This window comes from Sceloporus occidentalis, unplaced genomic scaffold, assembly GCF_023333645.1.
Source record: "Sceloporus occidentalis isolate IW3139 unplaced genomic scaffold, rSceOcc1.0.p SCAF_5, whole genome shotgun sequence".
Lineage (NCBI taxonomy): Eukaryota > Metazoa > Chordata > Lepidosauria > Squamata > Phrynosomatidae > Sceloporus > Sceloporus occidentalis.
In genome coordinates, this window is record NW_028316985.1 from 103,238,856 (window position 1) to 103,265,504 (window position 26,649).

Sequence of the window (26,649 nt, forward strand, 5' to 3'; positions counted from 1 at the left end):
TGAAAAATAACCTGGAAATTACTGAAGAGCTACAATTAGCAAACAACTGAAGAAGAATGGGGATTAATGGTCGGGAATTTAATGGGGTGTGGGAGCGATTTGTTTGCTTATCCCTTAAGCAGCCATTGCCCTACAGAATGTCAGTCCCATTAGACTCAATGATGGACATCCCCCTAGTAGTCTGTATGTCTTTCTGGGGATTTGACGGTGCATTGTGACTCTCTTGGGGATGAGTTTGTTGTGATAATCTATTGGTTTCATTTTATTGTCACTATATATTGTACTTGGGGATAAGCTGTAGCAAACCCCTTCATAATTGAGTGTGTTTGTTTATGGTCACATAGTACTACAACTGGAAGATTAAATGAAAAGTTTTCCTCAGTCTCACTCAGCATTGCCTCATTCTGCTTTCCCCATCCCTTGTCTTGGTGAGTCACAAGCTTTGAAGGGCTTGGTAAAACTGGATCTATACATTTAACTAAACTCATGCCCTTCCGTATCTATTCAGACATAAATCTACTGAAAACATCTTGGAAATATTTTATTTGCTCGCATTTCAATAATAAAGTGGAAAGTTTTCCTCACACAGCCCTCCTCCTATTTCCTTCTCTCTTGGCCTGTCTCCATCCACAAACACTATCCAGAGATCCCCATTCTCCTTTCTGCCCACCCTTTTCTTCAGAAGACAGCCTACTGAGCAGTTTGGTAACACTGACCATCAAGCCAAAAAATACAGATAATTATTTTCACACACTTCACTCCTGTTTAAGTCTACCTTTTGAAAAATCTACACAAAATTAAGTTCCATTGAGTTAAATGAGCAAAACATGTACTCTACTACATATCTTTGCAGTAGATGTAAGAAAAGATACAGTGACCTCATCATGCATATTCTCAAAACTTTTCTAATGAATTCTGCACCCCGATATATATTCTGATATAGTTCAGCCTCTTGTTGCTGCAGTTACAGTGGATCAGTGTCCTCTAGTTCAAATTAACACATTCTTTAACAAAATTCATTAACATATAATTTTAAAAAGCCATTTGTAGGGCAACTGAAACAGTATACACGTTGGTGAGAATGAGAAGAGACAAAAACAAGTGAAGTGAAATGCAAATAATTGACAGAACTTAAGTGAACAAGTTGCATGGCAAACTCCTGTACTTGAGGACAGCCTTTCTGAACCAGTTTCCAGACATACTGAATGTCCACCATTCCAAGACAAACATTGTATTATGAGTTTTGTAGCATATCTCCAGGGGGGGGGGGGGATCCAGGTTGTGGCAAGGCAACTTTAAAAGTTTTAAACTGTATTTTTGTAAAGTCTAGTGACAAAATGTAACCCTTGGGTCAACAGTTACAACTTCATGCCATTCTTTATAAATCTGATGGTCTGTTGTACGACCTATCTTTTTACATTAAAAAATGAAGAGCAATAATCAACTAGCATATATACTCAACTATAAGTCAACCTCATGTATAAATCAAGGGGAGGTTTTGGGACCAAAATTATGGATTTGGATATGACCTATTAATAAGTCGAGGGTAAGACTTAGAGGCATGTAACAAAGAAGGTAAAGGATGAAGCAAATGAAAGCAATGCCAAAGTAAAAAATTCCAACAGGCATAACTGTTCATGCCCACCCTAAAGGCTGAATGGATAAGAGAGTAGAGGGGAGGTCAGTGCTTCCAGGACAGATTACACTTTTGTCTTTCACCAGGAGTGCTTCATTTTTATGATTTAAAGTACAGTGGTTACATTGACCCATGGATAAGTTGACTCGGGTTTTTTGGGTCAATTTTTTACCAAAATGTCTAGACTTATCCATGAGTATATACAGTAATTAAACAATTATTAAATTATTACTTTTAGTGGGAATTAATTAATTAATTTTATTTTCCCAACTTCCAACATATAATGTCATCAAATTAATTTTCAAATGCAACATTCCAAGCTCTGGTCAAGATTATGTTATACCTACAGCAGGCTTAATGAAAGAAATAGGACTTAATCAGTTATGACTAAGGCCCAAAACAGACAGGTGAAAACTGCATGATGGCCACCTAAGGTAGTCCAAACCCAGCAACAAAAGGAGCACAAAAATGTACTCCTTGCTGGCAGTCCAACGCTGCCGGCCTCAGGATTGCATCATCTGGTCGTTGCAGTCCCATGCCAATGATGGCTGAAGCAGCAAGAAGCCACTCCAAGCCATCTGTTTGAAGCCCAAGTTAAGGTCCATTGATTTCAATGGGTCTACACCAAGAATGACTGTGTCTAAGTTCAATCCAATGAGCATTTCACAACATAGTACATTTTATATTCCTTCTATCTGCCTTTCAGCTCTTCAATAAACCTAAATCAAATCGAGCACAATCCCACACAGATTTACTTTGATGTAGATCACTGTGCTCAACTGGATTTTCTGCCATGTGAACATGGACAGGAGTGCAGCCCTCCCTCATGCTTTTTCTTAAAAACCCAAATACTGAAAAACTTACAGTTTTCAAGCCATAAAGTTTTTCATGACTGTACAATCACATTGTCAAAACGGCAATTCCTGAAAGACATAAAATATTGACAGAATTCATATAACAAGCGATCACTGGATGACTGTTAGACATCTATCTAAAACAGGACTTAATAAAGCAAAATGAGACATGATCATGTGGTTTTGATGAAAATTCAGTATGATTTGGTTTGAAAACAAGAAAGTGAGAAATTTACCAATATTTTTAATTGGAACTCAATTATAGTAAATTCAGAATGGAGAATTTGTTAGCTATATTGAAAACATTACTCAGAAGTCACAACATCACCCATAAAATATGTTAAAGGTGATTAATACTTAAATGAAGATTCATGTTTGCTGATAAATCATGTAAGTGACAGCAAAATACTGTATATCTTTTATCATGATTATTAAAATTCTACTATTTATACAATCTTATTTTATCAACACAAACAACATGTATTTTCTACATAAAGAATCATGTCTATAATGAAAATTATGTTTAATTGGACACAGGTTCAGAAATGGATCTTCTAGACCATCCATGACTGGGACTGGAAACGCAGAAGCTATTGTATTGTTCTTAAGATAAATCCACAGATTTCACTTGTACTTTTAAGCATAATTCAAACTGCTGGGTTTGACATTTACATTAAAGGACAAGTGCACTTTTGGAGGTTTCCTCTGAAATACAAACTACAGCACCAAGCATTAATTGGGGGTCTCTCACCCAAGTAGTAATGAGGGCTCACCCTGCTCAGTTTCCAAGATCAGAAAAGATGAGGTGCCTTTAGAGTACTGAGGCCCGGGTCAAAGATGTACTTTCTTTTAAAGCCGTTTAAACCACTGGAAATTATGGGGTGAAGCAGATGGGCAGCAAGGAGTGGTCCCAGGCCACTCCAGCCACAACCTCGCCAGGACTGCAGCAACCACACGGCCTGCTTTCAAAGCAGGCTGCTGCCACAGTCCCAACCTAGCCACCACCAAGATCTGGAATTTTTATGCTCCTTTTGATCCAGACCAAAAGAGCATCAGAGGAGCAGCTTCCAGCCACTTTGTGAGAGTGCCTCATTTGAACACCATGCCCCCACAGCAGCAAGAAGCTATTTTATTTGGTCAATGTGTGTTTTGGGTCTAAAATTCCCTTCTTTCTTCGAAAATGAAAAGCCACAGCAGTTAAGACTTTGACCTATAAAAATCAGATGTCCCTAGTTTGACTCTAACTTCTGCCATGAACTCATCTCTGTCATAATTATAACTAAACCATGTGCATCTGAGCACTTGAAAGCACTATACAAACATTCTACTACTACCAAAATCTCTCACTTCTGTTTATCTCCACAACAATCCTGTGACTTGGTTTAGGCTAAGAGTGAGGGCCAGAGCAGATGGGCAGGAAAAGTGGCTGGATCCTGCTTTATCCCAAAGCAAGCCGAACCCCCCGCTGCCTACACAGCCGACTCCTAAACAAATATACATTTTGGACATAGTTGAAATTTCATCTTTAATATTGCTGTGATAAAGTTATTAATTTGGGTCCAGAATATTTTAACCTTTTCACAAGACCACCAAGTATGGTAAAATGTCCCAATATGAATTGTGCATTTCCAACTTTGTTGCTTTGGGTTTTATACAGTTTGGCTGATATTTGAAAGATATGATTACTGAGGGCTAAAAGAAGCAGATGCGTTTTATTAATGCACACAATTCATGTGTACTTTTGCCCTAGTACAATGCTATATTAGAATCAAAAAGCAACTAACTTTTGGAAATGTTTCTTTAAATCAATATTTTCTGGAGTTTTAATGATTTCGATGTGTTTCATTTTCCTTTTTCTTTGCTTGTCTTTTGTTGTTGTCACTGGGCTTTGAATTCATTTAACGTCAGTCCCTAATTTTCAAAAACAATTAAACGAAGTTCTAAGCACAACACATCCTCATTAATGCCTCATTTCAAATGGACATCACAGCTGGTCTGCTCCACAGCACAAGTCCTAACTGCTGGCAGGGTTACCATTTGCAGAACTTTTTTTTAAAGACTTTCAATATGATTTACAATATGTGCTGTTCATACAGTATAATGCCGTCATCAGTACATTTTTAAAAACCATAAGCCATGGCCCCAGGGTAACAGAACTGTTTCCATTTTCTCCCCTTGCAGTCTTTCCATGTGGTCCTTGAGCCTACTCTGGAAGTCTGGGAAACTCTACATGAGGCTAGGAGGCATGGAAGGCTGAAGCAGGCAACAGAAAAAAGCCCCTTAGAAAATGTATATAGCCACTAACACATTGTTTACAGCCTTGTTTTCATTAAGTATTTCACAGTATCTTTGTGCATACCCATAAAATGTACAGCCTTGAATGAAGTGGGGAAAAAACTTCCTGTGTCCCACTGTCTTTTTTGTGTTCTGATTCAATCATGAAAAACAGTGATGGACCAGGAAGATACTCCATACCATGGTATACCATGTCACACCATGATGACTCCCCCCCCCCAAAAAAACACCCCAAGCTGAATTTACAAAAATCATTTTTTAAAATTAAAATTTATTTTAAAAAATTAAACCAGACCTATTGTTTTTTGTGGGGTTTTCAGGCTATGTGGCCATGTTCTGGAAGAGCTTATTCCTGACATTTTCTCTGGATTCAACCTGAACTTGTTTTCCCTCATCCAGCCCATTACCGAATCAACACAGTTATTTAGAGGCATTTAAAAGCCTACTTTATGGTGCTGATTCTGGTGCATCATAAGAAAAGTACCAAGATGGAACATCTGGACCTGGTTCATCTCCTGAATGACTTCAGAAGTTCCATTTGTTTTAATACTAAAATGACCAAATCATTATCCCATCTTTGTGAACTGCCAAATAATCTGAAAATAATTCAGTGTAATTATTTAATGTACCTACTTTCGAATACATCTTACATCACTGAATATCTATTACAGCTAAATTAAACAAGAATATATATCCATGAAAAATGATTAAATAGAATCATCCTCACTAATGATTTAAACTATTAAAACAGAGTCCTTCAGAGAAATAATGTAAATCACGATTAAGTCAAGCAATCTGATTTAAGTAAAAAATCAGCCCTGACAACAAGAGTGTCAGTTGGGTTGAGCACACAGACAGGAAAAACCGGCCCAATCTTGGGTTTTCTGAAAGCGAGTGGAAATCCTGCACCATGTGGCGTCAGGCCGCAGTGCTCATTTTTCCTCACCTCCCCACCATATATGCACACCATGACACAAACACACTGCCAGTCACTGCCATTCACTTCCCTTCTCCTGTCCAGCTGCTATCCCATTGGGCATCTGTATGTCTGGCTACACAATCGCACAAGTGATACATTGGTGTGCCAAATAACATACTCACAAAGCACAATCATGGAGGCCCTCCATATATATGTCTTCTTTCCCCCATTTACGTGATAACCTCCTGTTTGACTGTCTAGTTTGTGTATGTTGTAATTACATACATTGCATTATTGGCAACCCACTGTATTTGTCATACTTTTGTGTCATGGGTGTGTGACAGCTCGATGGTGCAGCTGGCCATGCATGCATATGTATGTTCAAATGGAAAGCCCATGTGGCAAGCAATGGCACCAGCAGCTGCCTCTCCCAAGTCCTAGAGTGCATGCTCCAAACTGCTTTGCTCTCCCATATTGCTACACTTGCACCATTCTGTTCATATGTCTGTATGATGATGCACATTTTCCACACTGAGACTGAGTATCAGACTTTATTTTTGCTCTGGTTTTTCACCCCAGAGAGTAGCTTTATGTCTGTTTCCACCTGGTTTCGGGTCGTACGTCGTCTAAATATCTCGGCTTCAAGTCAGTTGGAAGCTGCTTTATTTTGCCAGTTTGGAGAAGCCCAGACATTTCATGTTGAATGCAACAGATTATTTTAATTTTTTAATTTTTTTGCTGAGGATGATAAACTTCAATTTTTATATAGGTACCTTGTGGAATGGCTATAGGGTGGATACAATTTCCTTTCTAAATGAGAGGAAATCTGAAAGCCAAATAAATAAGCACCCCTCTTGAACTACTGCTGTAAAAATGTAATAAAAAATAAGCTTGCTCACAGAAATGGTGGTTAAAAATAGTCATGGGTTAAATTATTTATTTATTTAATGCTGTGATGAATGAGAGTTCCTCCATTTATCAGAACATTCTTCGCAGATAACAAAGGCTTAAATGTGGAAGGCGGTACATTTTAATGAGAGTTTACATCACAGCTGATGAGATGGCAACTGACCAATGAGATGGGCAGTTGGGGGAGAAACATTACCCTTTGAGATGGTTCTGAGAAAGAGGTTTTAGAAAGCCTGGATGGAACATGAAGCTTTTGCTTGCCTGCCTGTCTGCCTGTTGACTGGTGGTCTCTGATACTCTTGCGGCAGACTATGAGGAAGCTGGTGGAGATGGACAGTGGAGTCCAGGCTGCCAGCATGAAGGGTTACAAATTCCATCTGGGCTATGAGTAAGATTATGAACATGTACCAGTCAGTGGCATTAGGATTTTTTATTTGTTTTACTGGTTCGGTTGAAATTATTGTACTCTGAAACTTATACTTTCTGTTTGTGCCTGTAGGACAATTTAGTCCTGCAGGTAGTAATATCCTTTTGCTCTAGAACTCCTTTAGTTTTCTTTAAAATTTTGCTGGTTTTTGACTGTAATAAAGTTACTGATTGATTTTCTTTAAATTACTCTGCCTCCTTGCACTCCTTTTTATGTGCCTTGGCATGGCTAGTTCTTTTTTAAGTTGGCAAGGAAAGGTGTCAGTGGAACCCCCCAGCAAAGTCCTGATGTGTTGCTGGGGGCAGCTGATGGCAACAAGGGTTGTTTTTAGATAAAAAGGTGGTCTCAAGGAGTCCCATCTAGCTTAGCAGGAGTGGAGATGGATCATAGAGAACCCTCACAAGTGCCATCCAAACTAATCAAACTATGGACCCAAACAGACAGGCCAAAATAAAGTTGCTTTGGGTCACTTTGGAGGTATACTGTTTAAATGACACACACATCTTAAGAGGCTAGAAGCCTCACCAAAGTTGCGATCCAGTCCTTGGGACTGGAGTGTGGCTTTGGCATGGTTTCCGGACTTTTCAGACACATGCAGCATTTAAACAGCATACCTCCAAAGTGACCCGGAGCAGCTTTATTTTGGCCTGTCTGTTCGGCCCTATTTAACTAATTTGAGGTTGCTGCTAAAATGTTTCTGTGAGCCTTCAGGTTGTTTCCAACTTATGTTGACCCTAGGACAAACATATCATGGACTATTCTTGGCAAAATTTGTTCAGAGGGACTTTGTCTTTGCCCTCCTCTGAGGTTGAGAGAGTGGGGCTATGGTCAATGCCTGGGGAAGAAAGTACTAAATTATGAAAATCAATATATATATATATATATATATATATATATATGGACATCTTTGCTTGTTTACTGGAGGAAATCATACAGTTTAAGAAAAGTTTCACTACTGTGTTAGACCTACCTTTTTAAAAAGTGTATTATGAATAGGTCCTACTATTGTTAACTGCCCTCGAGTTGACTGCAATGTATGGAGAACCTGGGGATGAAACCTCTCCAAGACCCTCTATCCTCCATTGCTCTGCTTAGTTCATGCAAATCCAGGCCCGTGACCTCTCTGATTGAGTCGATTCATCTGGTGTGTGGTCTTCTTTTTTTTCTGCTTCCCTCCACCTTTCCTAGCATTATTGTCTTTTCCAATGAGTCATTGCTTCTCATGATTGGCCAAATTATGACAACCTCAATTTGACTATTTTGGCTTCCAATGAGATTTCAGGCATTATCTGTTATTGTTTGTCTTTTTGGCTGTCCACCCTATCCTGAACACTGTTTTCCAGCACCACATCTCAAATGAGTTGATACTCTTCCTATCTGCTTTCTTCACTGTCCAGTTCATACATCCATACATTGTGATGGAAAATACAATGGATTGGATGATTCTAACTTTAGTGCTCTGTTGTATATCTTTGCTCTTTAGGATCTTGTCTAGTTCTTTCACAGCTGCTCTTCCCATTTCCCCCCGTTTTCTTCTTATTTCTTGACTGAGTCTTCATTCAGATCCATGTTTGATCCTAGATATGGGAACTATTTCTATTTCCTCATTGTCTAGATTGGATTTATGTGTTTCTTCTGTAGTCATTATTTTTGTTCTCTTTATATTCAGCATTAAGCCTGCCTTTGCACTTTCATCTTTGACATTCCTTAGTAATTGTTCCATGTCTGTGATGTTCCAAGTAGTATGGTATCATCCACAAATCTTAGATTGTTGATGTTTTTCCCTCTTATCTTCACCTCTCCTTCTTCCAAGTCTAACCCTGATCTTTTTATGATATTTTCTGGAAACAGGGTGATAGAATGTAGCCTTGCCTGACCCCTTTGCCAACTAGGAACCATTCTGTTTCTCCTAATTCTGTTCTAGCAGTAGCCTCTTGTCCTGAGTACAGACTTGTCATCAGAACTATCAAATGTGGTGGCACTCCCAAAATCTTAAAAGCCATACATATCTTTTTATATTTTCCTATTAGCTACTACAAATTGAACACATGTATATGCAGGTTTATGGCACCGGAATCTTTCTGCAGCAAAATAAATTATTAAACTAATTGGGGCTTTTTTGTATTAATTACTTTACATTCTAAAATCATAAACCTGTAAAGTGCAAAGTGTATATCTAATTTAATTATTTCACAAACTTTCTCTTCATGCCTCCTGAACTATTCACTTAATTGCAACATACCAATTATAACACTAGTCTGAGTGATCATATCACAGGAAAAGTTTATATCTGCTCACTGAACCAGTTGCAATTCTGTACCCTCCCCGCTGGAAGCCACTTCATACCAGTTCACTGGGGGTTATTCCCATAATTGTCAAAAGAACTGCAGTCTTAGTCTTAGTCACTAGATACAAGTTGAACTTGCTAGATTGCAAAAAAGACCCATGTTTAGAGAAAACAAGACACCTAAAGAAAACTTGCATGTGGGCAGGAGGGGTATATCTAGCTGACTTACCCTTTCGCTGTGTCCATTTTCTCACAAAGCAACCATGAGTCCACATAGGTTGCAATGGGTCAAGACCCTACAAGTCACTCATCAAAACACAGAGCAATCCAGCATCCTGGTATACAGGACGACATAGATCACAAAGTGTATCTATACATAAGGAAAACTTTGAAGTGCCATGCTATATGCAGCTGTGTTGTTCTCATGGCAGGAGACAGTGTGACTGGATGATTGCCTGGCTTTTGGTAAGAGAATCACACATTGAGCATGTAAGGTTTCATAGTCATAAAGTTGGAAGACACCTCAAGGCCATCAAGTTCACCCTCCTGCAATATGATCTTTGCCAATAAGAACTTCCTCTTCCATCTGAATGCTCATTCCATGAGATATCTTAACTCTATGGTGTGGATGTGGTGTCTTTGTATAACAGATGATTTGTTCTTCAGTCTGGTATTTCCACCACTGTTATTACACTACATTCTTGGGAAGAAAAAAACCCACTTCATCAACCACAATTCTTTCTTTCTTTCTTATTTATACATTAGGTAATATTTCTCTACCTAATTACCATTTTTCTAACCCAGTGCTTTTTCTTGTTGTTTAATGCTTTGTTCCCTGTTCTGTTTTTGCTGAGCTCAAGTTATGGGAGCTTCCCCCCCCCCCCAAAAAAAAGATGCACCTAAAAGTAATTATCGCTTCTTTATTTTCAACCAAACTGAACCACTGCCTTATATAAAAGTCAGTAGCTGCTCATGTAACAGAATATTTATAAATTAACACAGAAAATCTATAAAAACAATGTAGGAGAAAGGTAAATAAATAAAGGTATAAATCAAGATGCTGAAGTATGGAGAAGGCAAATGTACTTTCAGCTAAGAAATGAGGGTGCAAGGAAAGTGGAAAAAGAACTAGATTGTGCAGACTAAAAGAATATGAAGAAACATAGTGGTACCAGGAAATATCGTGTGACCAGTAAAAGCTTTTTCGTTTGGTTCTGATCACTCATTCCAAAACAACCACAACTAGTGTCAATGTTTCAGCCTTCCTCTGTTTACTTAAAAAGGTCAAATAAGGGTTCTCATATATTAACTGGCTACATTAAAACAACTATTTTAGTAAACATTGAAGGGTGAAGATATTACACACCTATTACACTGGTAAAGAATGAAGAAACTCAATAGGTTCTCATGTTTACTAATCAAATGAGGGTAAACTATATATAACAGCATCGATGAATTAATATATTGCTTTTTTCAATTTTTCATTCCCCCCCCCCCCCAAATAGCAGCTGCAGGCGATCCAATCCTGTCATTATCCCCTCTTGTATCATTTTGTGGATGAAAACTGCCCCCAGGCCATTTGGAATATAGCACACAAAACAGTTTTCATAGCAATGCAAATCACAGAAGGGTGATGGATTTTGCAAGAATCAAAATACTCAGATCTCCATTTAAACCTCTGACCCATGCAGATCAAACCACCCCATGATCACAATCTAAATAAAGAGATGGAGATGTAATAATAACACTCTGTAATTTCATCTGACCTACAACCTCTGAGTTCAATGGACAGATTGTTACCTGCCTACCTAATTCACGTGCCACCTATGCAATGAAAGGGTGTAGTTATTCTCATGCTTCATTCCTGTACACTGCAATTCTCTGTACTACAGAACATAAATATTAAATGTTCCTGCAACAGAAGTGCTACCCTTTCACCTCACTTTTAAGAGTGTCACTCTCACTCTCTTGCCTGTTTTACATTACAAAATGCCTCATCACAGCCAATTACTTGCAGAGTCCTGTTCAGGGCCACCCAGATACATTTTCATCCCAAAGGTAGTTCAGCAGATAGTGCCACCCACTCACTCAATTCAAGGCACACAGTGCCCACAACCAGCCAAGTTGTTTTAACACAAGGCAGGAAACATCAAGCCTTTCCCCACCTCTACTAGTAAAAAATTAACAATGCAAAGGTAAATAACTTACAATTTTTGCCTATTATGCCCTCCACAACTGCTCTCTGAGGTGGCTGTCTCATTTTGCCTAAAGATGGGACCATCCTTATGACTCACTGTCTTGCTACAGCAGCTGAGCATTTCCAGGTTTTCAGAATTTGGAAATGTGTGTGAGAGAGAGTGACTGAAACTACAATCTGAAAACTCTATGCCTAGTTTTCTTATCTTCTAATCAATCAATAACTTTCTCAAACTGTAAGGACCTGACACTAGTAGTAGCATAATAAATGAACATTCAGGAACCTGCAATCTGTCAGAGTTGCTTTCCCATGAGGAGGTAGCAATGGTCATACATTCACAGCTTGGCAGACCCTAGTTATAATTAGTTAATTATCATAAATAGTCACAGTCTGATCCCGTATTACATAGATCCCTATTACATGGATTCAGTATTATGCAAAGTTCCCCTTGAGGTGCTCATGCTAGATATCTCATGCTGCTCATGCCATCTAATGCTGCTTGCCCTAGCTTGTATTCAGTGTTGAGTGACTTTTGTTGACTGGCACATTCTGTTAGTTGCTTGCAGTGGTGAAAGAGTTACAACAGTGAATAGTAGTCCCAAAGCACAAGAGGTGATGATGGTAATCCAGATAAACCAAGTAAAATCTCTAAAGTGCTTTCCTTAAGAGAGAAGGGGAAAGTTCTGGACTAGATTAGGAAAGAAAAAAAAATCATGTGCAGAGGTTGCTAAGATCTATGTAAGAATGAATCTTCCAATAGTGAAATTCTGAAGAGGGAAAAAAGAAGCTTTTAATAGTTGCTGCGGCACCTCAAACTGCAAAAGTTATGCCCAGATTATAAGATAAATCCATAGTAAAAATGCAGAAGGCATTAAATTTGTGACTGGAAGACATGAACAGAAAATGTGTTCCCATTGATAACAAGGTGTTGCGGCAGGAAACACTGAACCTGTATGAAAACTTCCAACAAGTGCCACCAAACCATTTACTGCGAGTAGGTATTGCTACGTATGAACGAACTACATAAGATCCTAAAGAATAAAGACATACAAGTGATCAATAAAATCAGATTTGTCCAAGCCATAGTATTCCCCATCACCATGTACGGATGTGAGAGGTGGACAGTGAAAAAAAATGGATAGGAAAAAAATCACCTCGAGATGTGGTGCTGGAGAAGAGTGCTGAAGATACCATGGACAACCAAAAAGATACACAAATGGGTCCTTGAACAGATCAAACCAGAATTCCCCTCTCCCCGAAGCCCAGATGACAAAACTGAGGCTGTTGTACTTTGGCCACATCATGAGAAGGCACAACTCTCTTGAAAAGATAGGAAAGATGGAAGGCAGTAGAAAGAGAGGAAGACCATACATCAGATGCCTAGACTCAATTAGGGAGATCACGGGCCTGAACCTAAAGGACTTAAGCAGAGAAGTGGAGGACATGGGGTACTATTCTCATGTATAGCTGTAATTCTAACTAAAGGTTTGATTCAGACTGTTGCAAGTTTTATTCCAAGTAAGAAAACCCGATGAAATTTATGGGGTCACCATAAGTGAACAGACAATTTGAAGTTACACACACATTACATATGATGCAGTTGTTACACTTGCTGCACATGAGCCTTCAGCCTCTAGTTGAGAACCTTTAACTCCTTGAGCTGGGAAATCAATCCTCCATGTCTAGATTTACTTACAGTGTCTCACACTCCCAGGACAGCACTGACAATCAAGTGTAAAGGAACAATTGTCATACTGTTTTGGTTTATAGTAGTTTTATTGCCCATTTCCAGAGAGGCAGTCAGTTTAATTTATTTAGCATGGACAGCCTTCTGTACTGAAGAAGCAACCTCCACTATTTGCCTGGGACCTTTTGTTTCCTAAGTAGAAAGAACCGGAGCGGATCCCCAGCATAAAGTAAGGGCGCACTGTAGCTAATTCTAATGTCCTTTACAAATTGATAAACTACAACCATCCCACTAGTGGGATTGAGCAGAACTATAGGGTCATATGAAAGTACCCCTTTTGGAGCAGGCACAGAGCTGCTTCTTAAGGAGGATACTTGGAACAGATAAGAACACTCTGGCCCAAGCAGTGACAGCAGAACTTGGGGCCCATTCTATCCAGTGCCAAGATTTGATAAAAGTCTTTAATTACTGGCTAAGGATATTCAAAATTGACCCAGGGAGATTCCCTAAACTCTGCTTTGAAGATATTCAGCGACCAAACTTTTAAATATGTCAGGCATTCCTACTAATGTATCAGCTAGGATTCTCTCCTTTTAATCTATTTTCCTCTGGTCATACAGCTCAGGAAACATTAAAACACAGAGTTTTGGATATCAGTGCCCAAACAGACATAGCTTTGCTGGCCGGTTTCAAGTCTCTAAATTGGTTGGCCAAGAATAAAACATTATTTGGCTTAGAAAAGTACCTTAGGCTGAACCTAACACAGAAACAGAGAGTAGCTTTCACCAAAGCTAGATTTGAGCAATTGAAGTCTATATTAAGAACAGGATGGTTTCAAAAAAATATCCTACCATGAAAGAACATACATCTGTGGTGTTCCAGTCATAGAGGACACTGTGCCTATCTTGTTTGATTGTTGTATATATGTCAAAGAAAGATCCCATTACTTACAACCATTTCTTACACTTGGGATCCAATTGTTAAATTGTGCTATTTTCTTTCTGGGGAGAATTTACACTTAGTACGTTACACTAAAATTTTCTTTCAAAAGCTGCTCACCCGAGGGATCTATTTATCACACAAAATGGGGTCCCCTGCCACGGTAGTGAGCTTATTACTCTGATTAAAATTTTTATGCTCGTTACCTCACTCCCCCTGTTTTATCTTGCAATCTATTTTTTTTATCAAATTTACTATTTATTTATATTTCACGTGTTTTAATTTATTTAGTTAATTTTACATGAGTTTTAGGATAGTGATTATGTTTACCTGTGTATGTATCTTGGTATTTTGTATTTGATTGTTGATATGGTCAGCCAACTAATCGATAAACGTTGTTGTTGTTGTTAGTATAGTGTCATCTCCGTATCTTCGACTCTTTGTTCCTTCTTACAAATTTCACACATACAGTACTTCCTCCAAATCTAATCTTGCTTTATGTATATTTTTGGAATACAAGTTAAACACATAAAATGCAGTCTTGTCTGACCTCTTGCCAATTGTAAGCCATTCCGTTTATCCATATTCTATCCTAACGGTAGCCTTTTTGTCTTAAGTGCAGATATATACATCAGGATGATCAAATGCTGTAGCATACCCATTTCTTTAAGAACGATCCATAGCTTTTCAGGATTTATACAGTCAAAGGTTTTGCTACAGTCTATAAAGAACAGGCTGATTTTCTTCTGAAATTCCTTAGCACGTTCCATTATCAAGCATATGGTTGCAATGTGATGCCTCTTCCTTTCCTGAACCAGTTTGGACATCTGACATTTTTCTCTCCATATATGGTAAGAGTCTTTGTTGCATAATTGTGAGTATCACTTTGTTTGTATGAAAAATTAATGCAATAGTCCTGTGATTACTGCAAACTCTGGTACCCTTTTCTGGAAGGCCTGTAATACATACTGAGCTTTTCCGATCTGTGGGCCCTCATTTTGTTTTTCATATTTGTTGACAGACTTCAGTTAGAATTAAAATATATTTTGTCTCTGTAAATTGAAGCAGCTCTGTTCCTGGTGATTTATTTCTCCCAAGTGCTCTGAGTGCCACTTCCACTTTACTTTCTAACACTGGAGGTTCACCTTCAAATGATTCTTCTTCCAATAAATCTGTCATCCCTTCCTCTCTTTTGTATAATTCTTCCATGTATTATTTGCATCATCTTTTTATTTCTACTTGAAATGTAATGTGTTCTCCTGTTGGTCATAGAGCATCCCCATTCTTGGTTTAAATTTCCCTTTGATTTCTCGGATCTTGTGGAAGGGGTCTCTTGTTCTTGTTTGTTTATTGCCAACTGCTATTTCTCTGCATTCATTATTATAGTAGTTGCCCTTATGCCTGCACACAAGTCAGTGAACAGTTGCATTCAGGGTTCTGGCTCTATTTTGTCATTATTCTCTTTTGGTTCTCTTCTGTCCTTGGGTGCTTAAAGAGTTTCATCGGTCACCCATTGGGGCTTATCTTTCTTTTTGGCTACAGACAGTATCTTTTTGCACTTCTCATTGACAATGTCACAGGCTTCAGTCCAGAATTCAACTGGTTCCTTATCAATTAGGCTTAATAGTGCAAATCTATTTCACATTGTCTTTAATGTCTCAGGACGTATTTTGGCACAATGGTTAGTTTAGTGTTCTTCTTTAGCTTTATTCTAACTTTTGCTATTAGTAGTTTATGGTCTTTACACAATCTGCTCCTGCTCTTGTTTTTACAGAGAGAATGGAGCTTCTCCATTGTCTGCTTCCAATTATATAGCCTTTAATTTCTATAATGGCCATCAGGTAATGTCCAGGTATACATTGCTGCTTGGCTTGTCTGAATGATGTGTTTGTGATGAATAAACTGTTGACCTTGCAAAATTCAATCAGTTGGTCATCTGCCTCATTTCTTGATCTTAGGTCAGTTTTTACTACAATCTTTGATTCTGTTCCATTTCCTATTTTTGCATTTCATTACCCTAGAATTAGCAATAAGTCCTGTATCAAAGTGTGGTTGATTTCCTTTTGAACCATTGCACATAATCTTTCAGTTTCTTCTTCTTTTACCTCTGTGGGTCGCAGCATAAACTGTGATTATAGTTGTTACATTAATGAGTTTCCCTGATGTCTTATTGACATGATTCAATCAGACTTTGCATTATATCCTTTCACTGCTTTTGCTACATCTCTCCTCATTATAAATGCTATCTAAGTTTTTAATTCATAGTAAAACACTCTAAATATCTGACTCAAGTGGTTTTATTTCTGTCCACTTTAGGTCACTCACCCCGAGTATAACAATGTTTATATGTTTTATTTCTTGTTACCGTGTCATGTTTTTCGTATTCCACATACCTTTAATATGTGTTTTGCTACTTTGGATTTTCTTTTGACCTCTGAGCACATCTACAGCTTTAACTTCCTTTTGGCTTGGGTCCAGTAGCATCAATAGTCACTGTACTAATTGTTATCCTCTGCTCTACTCCAGTAGTTTGTAGAGTGCATTCTGAAATAATCTCTTGTTTCATTTGGATTGTCTCTCATAGGGTTTCAGTGGTTTAAAAAAAATCTTCAAAGATTTTTGCCTCTATCTGCACAGTACTAACTAACGTTGTACAGTCATTATAAATCAAAGACTAAGTCTGTGCAAAATGTAATTGGAAAACAAAGAACTACCCATTTACAGGAAAAAAAATAGCGTTTACAGTGAATAATCGATTATTGTTATCAGTGCTCTCCATCAAGATGATAACTGCTATCTATTTATTTAATGACTCTCAGCCCAAGTATTAAATGTTTTTCCCGTCAATCACTCGGACAATTACCAGATTATGATACAGTAAAAATGGCCTACCTCTAGATATTTTGGGGTTTGCTCAAACTCTAACCTGGTTTTAAAGAGCAGATCCTTTGCTATCTCTCTGCAACCACCTGTTAAGTTTTAAAAATCAGTAAAAGCAAACTAATGTTTGCCCCAATTAAGGTAGACCCAGTGAATAAATAGGATTTACATATGTGTTGACTTGCCAAGTTTTCATTAATTCAATGGACATAGTTTAGCTGGTGTTAACAACTGGAATGAATTCTAAATCTTTGAATTGTTTCTGCTAGTAATGCAATAAAATAATCATTCTATCTTGCAATTAATTATTTTATTTTAAACCCACACTGTATCATTTAAAGAGTGAAGTTTCATTTTAAAAATTGCTGCCAAAACTGTGTTCATTTATCTATAATTTTGACAAATGTGAACACTAGTGGCAAAACAAGAACGGATAGTTTTCATTTATTAATTCCACAGGGATTCCTATGTTCATCTATAACAACAAAAGGAACAAAGATTTCTGTTCTGTGACATTTAACAAAGTGGGTTGTAATTCAAAACACTCAAGCCACTTGAAAATTGTAACTCTTTCAAGTGCTACAGGTCCCTTTAACAGTTTATAGACAGATAACAATTATTGATCTTTCTTATATCAAAAGATCCCAGCACAGACCACAGATATCAAAACAACATTTTAAATGGTCTAAAACTGGGTATACAGCAGAGATAACAAGAACATCAGTAGTTTCCTTAATAATTCAACAACATTAACTATGACTGAGAGCATTAGTCATTTAGGTCACAATCTCATACACATTTACTTGGAAGTGCAATGGGACTTGCCTCTGAGTAAACATGCATATGACTGCATTGCAAGGTTGCACATATATGCAGTAGGTTTCGCTGGATATGTTGAAACTGATTAATTAAGAGCAAGCAAGCCAAATACCTATTGTCAATATTTGGACAAATAACTATATTAAATTAAAATCTCAGCTTTGTGTAACCGCACCAAAAATATAATTATATATCCTGCCATTTATCCTGATATAATTTTTAAAAGAATGCTTAGTTTATACACAACACAAAATGTACTTGTATCTTCTGTGGACTCTGAATGTGAATCTTGCATAGTATCAATCACCTTAGAAGGAAAGGCACTCCATCTGTATCATTGGTAAGTGTAAAAATTGATAATGCTGATCATCAGTTAAGTGTGTGTGCATTTAGAGCATATTTCACTTTTCTTAAGAATCTTTTCATCATCCCTGTTCCATTTCATTCAAGCAATATTACATATATATGCTGGTAAATTAAAGCTTTTGTAGACTGAGTCAACAAGACAGTCTGAGAACTAATTATTCTTTAGCATTGGTGAAGACATTTCAGATCTGATTTGCACTGGATGGGAGAGCACATGGAGCCCCATAAAAGCAACTAAATTTTGTAAAGTAACAATATAATAATATAGAATACATAAAGAATAATCAGAGTTGATGGAACCCTCCCTGGCAAGAGAAAACTACAGATTGGGAAGATTGGGAAGCAGGAAATTCCCATTTGTAGAGCAATACACATAAGTGGGATAAGAAAGATGAAGCATGGGGCACAGGACTGGCCTCTTTCAGTTTATGGATCATTAGCTCACTCCACTGAGGAAGATGTAAAATAGGACTCTGCATGTGAATCTTGGATAGTATCTGTCGCCTGACTAGAAGGAAGAGCTCCCCTTCATTCTCATTCGTAAAGAATCTCTGGACCAAGACTCATCTCTGCTGCTACTCTAACCTGTTTATTTTGAACAATGCACACTCCTAGATGAGACTTACTGTGCAATTGATGTGACTTGATCATGGAAGTTTAAGGAGGTCTAAATAACGTTGCCTTTGATTTGCTGTCCTCCCATGTTTTCTCCTGTCGCTCCCATCCCTCCCCCCCTTAATAGAGAAAACCCACTAAGGAATAAAGGTGGAGTAGCTACAAATGGCTTTTAACTGTGAGCAGTAGGAGCCCTGTCCCTGGAAGCACTCATGTTTGCCTTCACATTAAAATATGAAATCACAGTAGTAGTAACTTTTATCAGCAATCTGGTTCAATCGTGTTATGTGAAACTGAAATGTGAAACTTTTCAGTGAGGAAAGTTTAAATATTTGTGTTTAGAAAACAGTATTACTTATAACAGTGATGGTAAACCTTTTTGGGGCCACGTGTCCGAACTAAAAAAAAATTCAGCACTGGGTAACACCTAGTGCTGGGGACGGGACTTCCGGGGTGGGACTTCTCCCCCCCCCCCTTTCCCTGGTCGCCGGCTGTCTCTGAGAGACAGCAAGAAGTCAGGGAAAGTCCGGAAAGGGGGATGACGGGGGCACGTCGGTTGCTCCTCTTCCCTCTTCCCAGCTGCCAGCTGTTTCTCAGAGATCCCTGAAGGATCCCTGTGAAGGAGGAGGAATAGGCACACACTCGTTCCTCCTCCTCCCGGACCTTTCCTTGCCCCCAGTTGTCCCTCTGGAGGCATCTGGGGGCCGGTAAAGGTACCTGCAGAGGATCAGCAGGCATGTGGTGGTCGCTCCTCTTCCCACCACCCTTTCCCCAGCCCCCAGCTGTCTCCAGGAGACAGCTGAAGGCCAAGAAACGTCCAGGAGGAGGAGCAACGGGCACGCGCCTGTTGCTCCTACTCCCTAGCGACCCTTTCTTGGCTTTCAGTTGTCTCAGAGAGGCAGCTGGAAGCCAGGAGACAGCGGGAAGACAGCTGAAGGCCAGGAAACAATAGGGAGGAGAAGCAACGGGCATGCACGTGCCTGTTCCTCCTCCTTCCTGACCCGTGCCGGGTGACATGGCATTGCGTGCAACCCATGGCACGCGTACCATAGGTTCACCATCATTGACCTATTACTAAGGGTGCATCTACACTGCAGAACTGATGCAATTTTATATGATTCTAACTGCCATGGCTCCATCCGACAGAATCCTGGTATTTGAGTTTTGTGAGGTGCCAGCACTCTTTGGCAGAGATTGCTAAAGACCTGGTAAAACTACAGATGCCAGTATTCCATAGGATAGAGCTACAGCACTTAAGTGATGTCAAATTGCATTATTTCTACAGTGTCTCTGCACTTTAACTTCACAGTAAAGTTATTTGTATACACAAACAGAAAACTCTACTTTTTGTCAAAAGAAATATCAAAGCATATAAAGCTAATTGGTGGGAGTTTTGAGTTACATTTTGTTTTTACAGAATCTACTTTCTTTTTAACTACAACTCAAGTCCACCAACTGCAGATAGGTGCAAACAGTACACCTATAATCCTAGAATTCTGACCCCAAGAATTTGTTCCATGTACCAGAAATGAAAAGCACACCACATTCATTCCACAGAAAAATCACTCATGGACACCCAAGCATTCTTTGTTTCAGCAACATAAAGTATCTATTCTATCTATTGCCCTCCTCTGGTTTACAGTTTAGAAATCTTCATTCCTTGATCTCATGCAACCTCATTCCTTCTTACTTTAAGTAATACAGCCTCCACAACTCACTGCCTTACGCCAACAACAGAAATGGAAAAATCATCAGTGATCTTTCATCCAAGACACCGCATCTCAAAAACATCTCAATCTCCTGCCTCTATATCACTCCAAGAAAGCATTCTAATGAATCCTTAGGGTGTAAGGATGTGTTTTAAATGTTTAAAGCAAATCTACCTCCCTGTACTTTAATACCACTGACCATCTAACCTCAGTCAAAAGGGGTGAGGGAAAGGAGTTTAAATGCTGTCAGGTATAGAATAACGCTTTATTCTTCTCCCCTTCCTCCTGATAAAAAGAAGAAGAATGAGGGGGAGAACTTTCTAACTAGGGATAGATAGTTTTTAAACTGAAATTGTCATACAACACTAATGTAGCAGGAATGCAGAAAGGAGACTGAAGTGATACAAGTGATCTAATTTACAAACCATACCACTCCCTCTGTCTATGAAGAATTCACTTTTGTTTTAACGTTAAACACTTTTCATTTCTACATTATAAATTGTGACATTTTGGAAAAGCTTTATATGCCAGAATGAAAATCTTAAAGCAAGCTAACCTCATGAATGCAGTCTTATACATTAGCTCTGTACTGAATCTATCCTTCTGTTAAAGACTGTCAGAATGTGATTTGGCAAGAATCAAATCTAAGCAAGAGATTTGATTAAGTCTCTATATTAAGTACTGTATTAAGTTGCATTATCATCCGGTGAAGTAATTATATTATATGATTAAATATTATGTATAAAATACTTACACTACACAAGACAGTGTACAAATATAAGCTCAACAGTCCCTGCCTAATCTAAAAGACACTGGCATTCCTGATCATGTATTCTGTTATAAATAAACTTTCCCCTTCATACAGTCACTTGCCTGGATAGCTGCTGTTACCTTATCTACTGAAGCTACTCCAGGATGCTATAGCAGAAATGCCATTACACAATGCAAATGAGAATAATATCTTGAACAAACAATTATTTCCATAACTTGCATGACTGTTATTTGTTTTAACATTTTACCCCATCTTTCCAAGAATTCAGGGTGAATTGCAATACAAAGATTATTCAACATAATTATTATATGCATGTTAAGTTGCTTCTTGAAACTGACAGACACTGAATGTCTTGAAAAAGCCAATATTATACTGGGACTAGAACTACTGGCTGTTTTTTGGGACCAGTAACTCATCCGATAAATGTAAATAAACTACATCATGGGCATTTACTATAAATGAGCAAGCTGTATTTTTTTTTTAAAAAACTATTTATAGGACTGTGTTTTTTTAAAATATCTAAAAACTGAAGTCAAATTAACCAACCTATTCAGTGTATCAGTATGAGATGCCAGTAATTCCAACATCTTGGGCTATAACCAGTGAATATGTCCCAACCAGAGTATACCTACTGCACTGAAATCAATGGAACTTACATGAATGATGACTAACAAGTCCAATTCACTTTGCTGGGTCTATTATATATTGGATTAAATGCATTTTAAGCAGTTTTTCAACAGAAACTTCATTGAAAAAGACAGAGAGAGAATGCATGCACGCATATCAGTATGCAATGTATTTACTTATATATGGATACACTATATCTTCCCTAGAGGTACAAAAGTTAAGACTACATTGTAATAAAAATTGCCTGTCATGTGAATTAATGAAAGAACCTGGTGAGGACAATTTCAACACAGACATTCACCTAAATTGCAGCCCAGCATATACCAGCATTTTATCATATTTAATAGCAGGTGGCATCATATTTTATAAGAGTTCATGAAGATACATTTATTAAAGTCAATGCATTTTAAAAAATATGCATGCAAAATTTACAGTTTGCCCAAACACACTAACTTCCTTGTTCCAGAGGCCACTATATACCACTATTTTACACACTAGGACTTCTGTACGTTTCTTAAGACATGGCCTGAATCTTGGACATGCACAGTATACAAAACATATTTTTAAAACATGCCAACAACTTCTTTGTAATAATTTTAATAAATTAATGTGAGGTCGAAGGCTTTCATGGCCGGCAGCCATAGTTTTGTGGGTTTTTCAGGCTATGAGGCCACGTTCTAGAAGAGTTTATTCCTGACGTTTCACCAGCATCTGTGGCTGGCATCTTCAGAGAATGCATTCTCTAAAGATGCCAGCCACAAATGCTGGTGAAACATCAGGAATAAACTCTTGTAGAACATGGCCTCATAGCCTGAAAAATCCACAAATAACTAATAATAAATTAATTTCAGGAGAAGACATTTTCAAAATTTAATAACCTATCCTCAACTTAATCTTCCAGATAACAATGTTCTGCTATATCATGGACTACTCTGTAATACCTAAAGTGAAATAGCACTACAAAACTAAGTGGAATACCTGACAGACTCTTCTCTGGCAAAGAAGACATTTAAATCTGAGCCACTCATAGTGGTGCCTCATGTACTGGTGCTATAGTCCACAAGCCACGAGCTGCAGGTCCCTGAAGAGTTTCCATAAAAGAAACAACTGTAGTCAAGGATCACAAATATGGTTTTGGTCTCTGGAACGACAGGGGATAAAAATGGCTGGTGCCCCACATCACACAGCTTATGCAAGGATTTAAGGAACCTACTGACCCTAAAGAGAGAAAGAGTAGACTGGTCTAGAATTTTTCCAGGCTCGTGACATAATTTCAAAATGTTTTGAACACTGGGATTGAAGTAAAATGTAAGAAAGATGGAAAGACAAGGTATTATTATTATTATTATACAAGCAAACAGGGGTGTACTGATTTTCACAAGCCGTCTAGTTAGACATCATCATGTGACAGATGCTGAAATACTATGCTGAAATACTGTGCAAACTTACTTGAAGGTTAATCACACTGAATTCAGTGGAATTTTATTCTGAATTAACAGGGTCATATTGTAACTCTCACTGAACGTACTCACAATTAACTTGTCCCACTGATTTCTATAGGCACCTAGAAGAAAATGTGCACAGGTCTGCAGGTTGAGTGCCAATCAATTAAAGGTTGAGGACCCAACACAGAGGAAATGGGGGGGGGGGTGTTTCAAAGTACTCTGAACTATTAGTGAAGTTATTAGAGCAGGGTGACCAGACATCCTCCTTTTCCAGGACGCGTCCTCCCTTCCAACCTACTTTCCAAAATGTCCTCCCTTTTGAGCGTGACTTAACACATGCATATGTGTTTTTTTAGCTTTTATGTGGTCATGCCCCCCCCCCCATTTTTCTCCAAGGTCCTAATTCTGCAGTGCCTTGTCCTCCTTTGAGGTTAGGCAATCCAGTCACCCTGTCTTTTCGAGGCTCCTGCTTGACCACAGAAGGGGACCAGAAGCAAGCGACCCACAAGCGGCGCTAAAGCACCAAAGCACAGTCTGAACAAAAACAGGGATAGAATATTAAACAAAGCAGAAAGGATATAATATTACTTGAATGAAAATGATAATGCGCTCTTATGTAACAATGATGACCCTAAGCCTCCAAGACATATGTTAAGAACAAGAGGGAACTGGGTTATCAGGGGTCAGAGTGGTTTTTCTTTCAACAAAGTACAGTCTGCACAGACACAGACATTACTGGGAGGAAGAGGTGGGGAAATTATTATTATTATTATTATTATTATTATTATTAAAAGGTATAGCCGTGTTAGTCTGTAGAGAGATCTTGTGGCATCTTTGAGACTAACTGAAAGAAAGAAATTGGCAGCATGAGCCTTTGTAGATTTCAGTCTACTTCCTCAGATGCATTTGATGGAGTGGAAGCCAGGGACAGACATATATACGCCATAAGTATGTGAGAATGTCAATACCAATGGCATATATACATGTGTGTGTCCCTGGCTTCCACTCCACCAAAAGCATCTGAGGAAGTAGACTTCTGTCTAGGAAAGCTCATACTGCCAATTCCTTTCTTTCAGTGAGTCTCAAAGGTGCCACAAGATCTCTATATTATTATTATTATTATTATTATATCCAAGTGCATCTGAGGAAGTAGACTGAAGCCTAGGCAAGCTCATGCTGCCCACTTCTTTCTTTCACTGTGTCTCAAAGATGCCACAAGATCTCTATTATATTATTATGATCATCATCATCATTCTTATTATCATTATTATCATCAGCCTCTTTCTGAGATGGAGAGGCTGAGGTGCAGTGCCTCTGTTGCCCTCAGGAGGAACTCTGCAAAAGCAAAGCAACTTCGGGATCAAGGGCTGGAGGAGGAGGAGGAGGAGGAGGAGGAGGACACTTTGGAGAGCCCTTTTGCCTGGGGTTTGGCTCACTCCCCGGCCACTCACACTCTCTCTCACACACACACACACAACGCCACAAGAGGAAGAAAAATCTGGAAGCCCAACGCTTGGAAACCCAAGAGGGCAGCAAGGCACTTTCAGGAGAGAAGAAGAAAAACGGCCAAGGCGGCTGGCTGTTGCTTACCTTCCAAGCATCCCCCGCCAAAAAGCAGGCTCCAGGGCTGAAGGCAGGAACCGAGGAAGAATGAAAGGAGAAGGGCTGCAGAAGGAGGAGAAGAAGGGTGCAAATGAGAACACTGAGCAAGAGTCTCCAGCTTGCAAAAGCCTGGCGCCTCTTCTTGAACCGTCTCATTAGCGCCTTTTTTACGCACAAACACACACACACAGACCCCTCTGGAGATGGGGCTTCCCCTCAAAGGGGTTGCTGGCTGAGGGGGCTCCCCAACACTCTTGGCTTTCCCTGCCTCCCCCCCCCCCCAAAGAAAAGCCTCCCCTCCAGCAAAAGCACTCCCCACACAACCACAACCCCACACAGGGCGAGCCAGATACTCACTCTCCTGGCGCGCATAGACAGTGCAGATACCCCTTTTATTTACCGTTACTGTTGCTCTTCTTTTCCTCCTCCTCCTCCTCCTCCTTTTAAAGCAGGCAACCATCTCTGGCAGCCTCTCTTTTTCTCCGCCTTCTTTGGGGGGACCCTGCCTGCAAACGCCACCCACCCAGCCCCCTATTTTCCTCACCCCCTTCACACAGACCTTATATAAATATATAAGGTCTGTGTGAGGGGGCTGAGGGAAATAGGGGGCTGGGTGGGTATATAAGTCTGGGGGGGGGGTGAGGGAAATAGATATATATATACACACATACACACCATATATATATATATATATATATATATATGGTGTGTATGTGTGTATATATATCACACAAAGACGCAGGGAAATGGTTCATTTAGGTTACTTCAGGAGGAAGGGAGAGGAGGAGGAGGGGGGGTTCCAGTCAGTCCATTTTGGGGGGCTTCCCTTTGTGTGGGTCTTGGAGCCCTAAGCAAGACCCCCCCCCCCCACACACACACACAACCTCCACCACCCCTGGACTCCATCCTGGGTTTGTGGACTCTGAGGCTGCATCCACACTGGAGACATAAACCGGTTTGGCCCCGCTTTTAACTCTTTGTCTGGCTCAAGTGCTATGGAATTCTGGGAGCTGGAGTTGGTTGTGGGGCTATAATCCTGTCCAAGTGTCACACAAGGATATATATATATAGCCCATGTACTTCCATGCCGCAGCCCTCTGAAGATGTCAGCCGCAGATGCAAGGAAACATCAGAAATAGACTCTTCCAGATTGCAACCACATAGCCTGGGAAAATCCACAGGAAACCATAATTTAAACATAGGCCCTGTACAGACAGGGCAAAATAAAGCTGCTTCGGGTCACTGAGGTATGCTGTTTAAATGACGCATGCGTCCTAAGAATCCGGAAGCCACGGCTTCCAGACTCTTTAGGACGCATGCGTCATTTAAACAGCATACCTCCAAAGTGACCCGAAGCAGCTTTATTCTGGCCTGTCTGTACAGGGCCATAGTTTGTGCAGATGATTTGGAGCCCCCCTTGGGAAGACAAAATAACACAGTTGCCGTTTTTAAACCACTGTGTTTGTGTAAACAGCATGGCAGTCTGGTATTATTTATTTATAGGTCTATTATGTTTTCTGCTCAAAGACATTTGAAGAGAACCACAAAATGCAAAGACATACCTAGCACTATAAACCATAGAACTATAAATCCTGCAGAACCAAAACATCACAGTTTCAATCAAAACACATAAACCCCAGAAATTATTCCAGGATTTGCTTAAA

The 26,649-nt window shown here is 39.2% G+C and overlaps 1 protein-coding gene across 9 annotated transcripts in view; it reads right to left on the minus strand.

The window, feature by feature from the left end:
• LOC149312606 (metallophosphoesterase domain-containing protein 1) overlaps positions 1 to 25,451 on the minus strand; it is a 144,831-nt gene extending 119,380 nt beyond the window's left edge. For 8 of the 9 annotated variants that reach the window (XM_089524970.1, XM_089524966.1, XM_089524963.1 and 5 more), the window contains exons 1-3: positions 25,386 to 25,451; positions 24,974 to 25,048; positions 2,501 to 2,559 (exon numbers count right to left, since the gene is read on the minus strand). The gene's annotated coding sequence lies outside the window, so the exon portion shown is untranslated. Of the gene's footprint in view, positions 1 to 2,500; positions 2,560 to 24,973; positions 25,049 to 25,342 lie in introns of all 9 variants that reach the window. The other variant, XM_089524962.1, reaches the window with a different exon arrangement.
• Between the last annotated feature and the right edge of the window lie 1,198 nt (positions 25,452 to 26,649).